Raw genomic sequence first — 7,047 nt, forward strand, 5'->3', positions numbered from 1 at the left:
CAAATAGGAGCTATAGATCAGCAGGACAGATGTGTAAGAGCCATAGTGAGGCTCACGAGTTCATTATCTCTATGGTTATTCCTTAGTTCCTCTGAGTAGAACCAGCGAGATGGCAAAATGGGTAAGGTACTGGCTGCCAAGCCTGAGGACCTGAGTTTAGTGTCTGTAACCTATGTGGTGGAAGGAGAGAGGCTAGTCCTGCAAGTTATCATCTGGTCTCTTTATGCATGCACAGTGTGCCCAAAAGTCTTTGACCATCCCCTCTCTCTCTCTCTCTCTCTCTCTCTCTCTCTCTCTCTCTCTCTCTCTCTCTCCTACCTCCACCTCCATCTCTCCCTCCCTCTTCCTCTCTCTCTGTCTTTTGTCTGTCTTTCTCCTGTCTTTCCCTCCATCTCTCCCTCCCTCCTTCTCTGTCTCTCTCATCCTCCCCTCAAACACACACAGGAGAAAAAGAGAAAGACCTAAGTTACTATAAGTTAGTGGTTTGATAAGTTAGTGGTTTGTGTTTGCTTTTGATACTTTCTAGCTTGTAACCTCATGTGTTACTTTTACTCTTCCAGGCTTAGTCTCCTTGTTTGTAAAATGAGGTTGACACATTCTATAGGGATAGAGACAATTAGAGACACTGATCATAATATAACTAGTTCAGAACATTGGAGTCAGACCTTAGCTGTACCATTTTTGGCAATGTCATCTCCCTTTGCCAAGAACCTTTTGCCAAATAAACACTGTGCACCAAAGGTACAGGCTAGAAAACCCTATTGATGCTAAGCATACGTACCCTTAGGAAGAACTCATAATACCTTTCACTCCAACTTTATGTTTATGTTTAGTTCAGATGCCTGATTTTAGTTTTCTGTTTCCAGCTTGCTTCTTTGCTGAGATGCCTTCAGCTCTACTGGGGGCGTTCTTTCCTTTTTCATTGGTTAATATTATCATTGTGTAATCTCACCTTTATCTATTGCTGTGGTGAGTTCACTTGACTGACTTTCAGATGTTCAACAACCTGAATCTGGCAACAATCTACTCATCAATTCTATTTACTAAGACTCTGATTGGAACCACCCCTTGCCCCCCCCCCACTGTGTGTGTGTGTATGTGTTCATATGAGTGTAGTGCTCACAGAGGCCAGAAAAGGGCATTGGATCCCCTGGAGCTAGAATCATGGATAGTAGATACCATGGATGCTGGGAAACAAACTTGGGTCCCTTGCAAGAGCAGGACTTGCCCTTAACCATTGAGCCATCTCTCCAGGCCATCCCTAGGCCTTGTTCATTAAAAGCAACTCCTTTTTATTCTCACCACTCATGCTCACTGTCAATATCAATGCATTTTGAAAGTAATTTTCCATCTTTCCTTTCTTTTTACTCCTTTCTCAGCTCTCTGGTGTTGGCCAAACACCTTCTAATTCCCAATGTCTCAGTCAGTCCATGTCTTTAACTGCCTTACTGTCTGCATCCAAGCTCACACTAGGAACATCTGACTCCTTCATCACAGCATATGCTCTGTACCACTCACAGGCTGTGTAGAAACAGGCAGTTCTTTCCCGCCAACGTGTGCTTTAGTCGTAAGTGTGTCTGCATTTCATCCATGCAAGGCAAAGATCACACCTGGGAATTCCAAACATTAGTGAGGAACCTCAGCCTGCACTTCATGACCCATGCCACCTTCCACTCAATGCCTGATGCACACTAAATTGACAGGGACCCTAGCACCAGGATGGCTCATGCCAGCTAGGTTCCAGGCAGTCCTCTAATTTATCCTTTAACTATGTTCCTCCTCTCTATACTACACTCGTGGTTTTCCAGCCATGAATTTTACCCACAGATGCAGAGTTAAGTGCCCTATGTCACTTAACTCAACAAAGAAGAAAACTGTAAACAGGAAAGCTTGCTAAGATGAAGACTCCTTCCTGTCCTGGAGACCAGCTCTGTTATGATGCAAATATCCCATGTCTGTCAAGTGGGTCAGATGATGGATGAGGACAGATCTGTGCAAAAAGGGACCAGCATCTTCTTCCACAGCAAAGGTCCCACATACAGCACAGTCTATGCTCAAAGCAGTGACTGTCTGATGCATCATGCCAGATGCTCCTGTCTACCCACTACATCTCCACTTTCTTGGGGAGGAGTCCCTGAAACCACATGCTCATGCCCAAAATTGGCCTGGGAGACTCCCCCATCAGTAGCTATGCAAACAGGACTGCTCTGCTTTGGTGGCTTTCTCATTTCTTCTTGTCTTAAGGAGCCCTAGTGTCAACGCTGTCAATAGTTTTCTAGAAGCTGCTGGCTATGCTGAAGAGGATTCACAGAGATACTCATTAACAAAACCTGTGAATAGGACTTACCCCATGGACAGCTCAGCCGAAGTTCAAGAGCTGCTGACAGCCACCAACAGCAGTTTACGATGTTGCATGTAAGCACAGTGAAGAAAACCATTACTGACAAGTGGGGACTTTCAAACTGCTACCTATGTTCTTAATGTCAGATCACACAGACCCTGCTAATGGTCAGTACCCTGGGGCCTCTAAACCTTACAAAACACAAGGGAAGTCACAGAGTGCTAGCTTGTCGCCACACTATCCTCAAAGTTTTAAGTGTGGCAATGCTGTATTAATCTAAGAATATTTTCAGTGGTGCCTCCTGCCCCGCATTACAGAGAGAATCTAGGGTGTGGCTGGTCCTGCTCAGTCTCTGGCTAAGAACGCATAGACACAGGTGTGGTCCAGAGCCCGGGACACAGACACTGTCAAAATAGGTGGACACAAAAAGTAGACACCACTCGAAAGAAAATAGCCCTTGTATGACAGCAATGTATTTAGTGACCTATAAATTTCAAGAGAGAAACTAAGAACTGTTAGAAGGCAGGAGAGTTTGGTAGTTTGACTCAGCACTCAGAAACAACATACCCAGTGAGTAAGCAAAGGGTCAGCAGAAACTATATTGCCATCCTCTCCACTGATAATAGTCATAAACATGTTAGCTGTGTATCAATAAGTAACAACTCTATCAAGAGCACACAGAAGAGATTAATATGCAGGTGGTGACACTGAAGGAACAGTTAAGGCCAGCCATGGTCCCTCTTCAATATGGCATCCATAAAATTCCAATAAAAGCTGGATTCTTGAGTGACTGTTGAATGTCCAGGACCTAGGGTGAAGCTTTGGCTAAGGAGGACCAGTGATCCACAAACCTCTATACTTGCTACCTGTGTCCCCACTACCAGAGACTGAACTACGTCCTATTGACGGGCTAAGACATTTACTACCACTGGAGATGAGGTTTTTTTTTAATTCTCTCTCTCTCTCTCTCTCTCTCTCTCTCTCTCTCTCTGTGTGTGTGTGTGTGTGTGTGTGTGTGTGTGTGTGTGTGTGTGTGTGTGGTGTGTGCATGTATAGGTGAGTGCAGATGTCAGAAGAGTCCAGAAATATTGTGTTATCTGAAACTGGAGTTAAAGGCAGCTATGAGCTACTAACATAGGTGCTGAGAACTGAACTTGGAGGAGCAATATGGGCTCTTAACTAGTGAGATACCTCCCCATCCCTGAAACCAGGATTATATGAGATCATTGGGATTCAATGAGGTTATAAGGTGAGGCTGATTCCTACAAGATTTAGGAGAAGGGGCAGCAATACCACAGCCCTTTGTTCTTGCATGTGATGTCTTTCTTTTACTTTTTAGAAAATTACATCTATTTACTTATTTACTGTATTATTTATACATGTTCATGTTTGCCTGAATGCCATAGTGCCCATGTGGACATCAGAGGACAATCCCCAGGAGTCTACTCTCTTTTTCTTTGTGTGGTTCCAAAGATCAAGCTGAGGTCATAAGGCTTGGTGTCAAGCACCATTACCCACAGAGCAATCTTATTGGCCCTGTGATGTTTTACTTTGCAAGTGCTTACAAAAATCTTCCTTTATCAAAGCCAGTACTCCATGTTCCTCTCCTAATTCCTATGTTCTTGCAAAACAGAAAACTGTTGTTGACAGTTGTTAACTTCTCTTCAAGTGAGGAGAAGCCCTGTTCATGAATTAAATGGGTACACCCACCTTGAAGGTCCATTGTCCAGGGCCATAGGCAACAAGTATCTGCGGTTTCAGCCATGAGCCCCCAGTGTTCTGGCAGCAGGAGGCAGCTGGGATAGTTGTGCTGTATCCTATTTAGGCAATTAATAATCGATTAAAAGAGTTGATTAAAAGTCAAGCCACAAGCCCCCAAATCCTCAGGAGACTGCAATAAAATATTCAGTGCACTACATTTAGTTTTCTACTCCACACTGACACAGGAAGAAAGACAGGCCGTCTGGATGGCTGCCTACAGAGCAGGCTTAGGAAGTACCTCTGGGCCGTGTCTTTCCCTCCAGACCCTGTCTCCTCCTCACCCAGAGGAGGCCAGGGCAGACTGTGCAGACTGAAATGGAGTCTGCCAGGCTGCCTTGAGCCACTTCTTGGCATGTGTCTTCACAGGTGTTATAGATCTGTCAGACACAGTGGCTCTTTCCTCTTGTCTCCATGTCTCATCCTGACACATCGCGATGCAATTGTTTTTGCAGGATGTAACTGCTTACAGGATTCTGCTCAGGTTGGCTAGAAAGAGAGGTTTGGATAGAAGGAGAGGCTGGATTTTGTTGCCTGTATTTTGGTGGAGTCAGTCCTGTTGAAAGGTAGCATGGACCAGATCCAGGCTTCATAACCTGCAGCTGAGGGAACTGGGGCAACAGGGAATGCACTAATAGTGCATTTTTTAAAATTTAAATTCGAAACAAGCTTGTTTTACAAGTCAATCCCAGTTCCCAAACCCTCCCTTTCTCCCCTGCCCCTCCCCCCAACCCCCATCCAATCCCCTTTCTGCTCCCCTGGGAGGGGGATGCCTTCCATGGGGAGTCTTTAAAGTCTGTCATATCATTTGGAGCAGGGCCCAGGCCCTTCCCCCGTGTATCTAGGCTGAGAAAGTATCTCTATGCAGGATTGGCTCCCAAAGTCCATTCCTATACAAGGAATAAATACTAATCCACTACCAGAGACCCCATAGACTGCCTACTCCTAACTAACACACACATTCAGGGGTTCTGGGTCAGTCCTATGCTGGTTTCCCAGCTATCAGACTGGAGTCCTTTAGCTCCCCCTTGTTCAAGTCAGCTTAACAGCAGACAAGCATGAGGACCTGTCATCTCTAACACCACTCCCCACAGTTACAGATGACCTGTTTCTATATTCATGCTCTCCTAGAAAAGACTTTGTCTGGCTCATTTTAATTATTTTCCAGAAATGATACATTTTCCAGGGAAATGTGTGTAGAGTTTATTTCATTCTTGGAAATCATTAGTTAGTCATGAAAAATTCCAAGTATGCTGGGTGACAGGAGAGTTGGCTTCACATGAACTTTAATCACAGAGCTAAAGCAATTTCACCTACTCTGGGGCACAACCATTTCAGGGATTGACCCCTGTATAGCCATTGTCCTATTTTCCCCATGAGTGAGGTCCCAGAGCAGGAGTGGGGGGTCCTTTTGAAGGGATCTGGGACACAGCCAGCTGGCCTGTGGAAGGCTTAAACCCCCAGATAGCTCCAGAGAGTCAGGCTTAGCTGCCAGGTTAGAACTAGGCAATAATGCCTTGAACAAATCTTTCCAGGAAGGGAACCCTCAGATGCAGCGCAACTCTGGGGGTTGGAGGACCTATTTCTAGTCCCAATTCCTACAATTTGTTCTTTTTTTTCCCCCAGCCCTCTCATTTGCATGAAACAGCCCTTACTTAGGGACTATCTGCTGTTGTCCTGGGTGTTCAGCACAATGTCCTGTACTATAGCTGACAGTGCTTGCATCACCAAAGGCTGTGTCCTGTACTAACAGGGTCCCCATGAGCTAACCAGGCCAGTCACACCTCTCCCTACCCCGCAATTTAGGCGCCTACATGAACAGGCTGGTCCCGTGCACTTCCCATGTGTGCTGAGAGCTCTCTCAGCAAGGGCACTTCTAGCTGTCCCTTGGGTCAGGAAGAATCACTGTGAAGCCAGTCTCGCCTCTATTAACAACTCACTCTATAAAGACAATGTCAGACTTCATCAGCAGCTAGGCATGTGGGAAGCAAAATCAAATGGAGATGGAGCCCTCTGAATTCCCCATGCTGTTCTGGGAAAAACAACACTGAGTTGAAAAAAAGCAAAAGCACAAGAAAAGCCCAGGCACAAAGTGACATTTATAAGAATTGATGACAGACCTCTGATACGCCCATGTCCAAGTACATGCAGCTAGTCCACGTGCTGGGCCCTGGAGACTCTCCCAGGCCCAGTCTCTGTGACTGCAGGGTGCAGACAGCAGATGCTCAGATGCCAATGTCCTATGCAGACATTTGCACTCAGAAGGTACCATGAGGGCCATGCGTGAGTGCTGGAGCTGCTAAGTCTGTCAGTTGTTGATTCTTATAAGCTCCTACATGCCCAGATATCCTTCACACACTGAGAACACAGTAAGGAAACCACAGCTGTGATTGAAAGAGCCTGTCTTGATGGAGAGAGGCAGATAACAAGCAAATTGAAATGTATAGATTGTGGCCATTGGTGGTAAAGACATTGAAAAAAGGCAGGATATGGGCAATAAGATAGGCTATGTGTGATGAGGGAAAGAACCTCTTTTTGGGACAGAAGGTCTCCTTAGAGACCAGCCCATCTCAAGAGCATGTTGCCTTTGGATAAGGGATAGCACCCTAGAGCTCAGCACATGGCTTGGGGCACAAGGAGCCAGGCTGCTCTTAGGTAGGTCTCCCTTGGAGGGCTGTAAGAAACAGAGGGGCCTAAACTGTGTGGATATTACTCCAAAGAAAGCAGCACCAGGACCCAAAGAAGACATAGGACACTGGCCTAGAGCCAGGAGAAGTCAGGGAAAATGAGGCTATTGAAATAAGTTTGAGGTCTAAGTGTGTCCAGGCAGAACCTCCCGATTTCCCAACCATCAGTAGGTGAGCTAAGGGAGGGTTCAGGAGGACCCGTGTTTGTGACCTTGCAAAAGATCATTAGAGATTCTCAGAGCTGAGAGACTTTCCTGGGTA

This window comes from Phodopus roborovskii, unplaced genomic scaffold, assembly GCF_943737965.1.
Source record: "Phodopus roborovskii unplaced genomic scaffold, PHOROB, whole genome shotgun sequence".
NCBI lineage: Eukaryota > Metazoa > Chordata > Mammalia > Rodentia > Cricetidae > Phodopus > Phodopus roborovskii.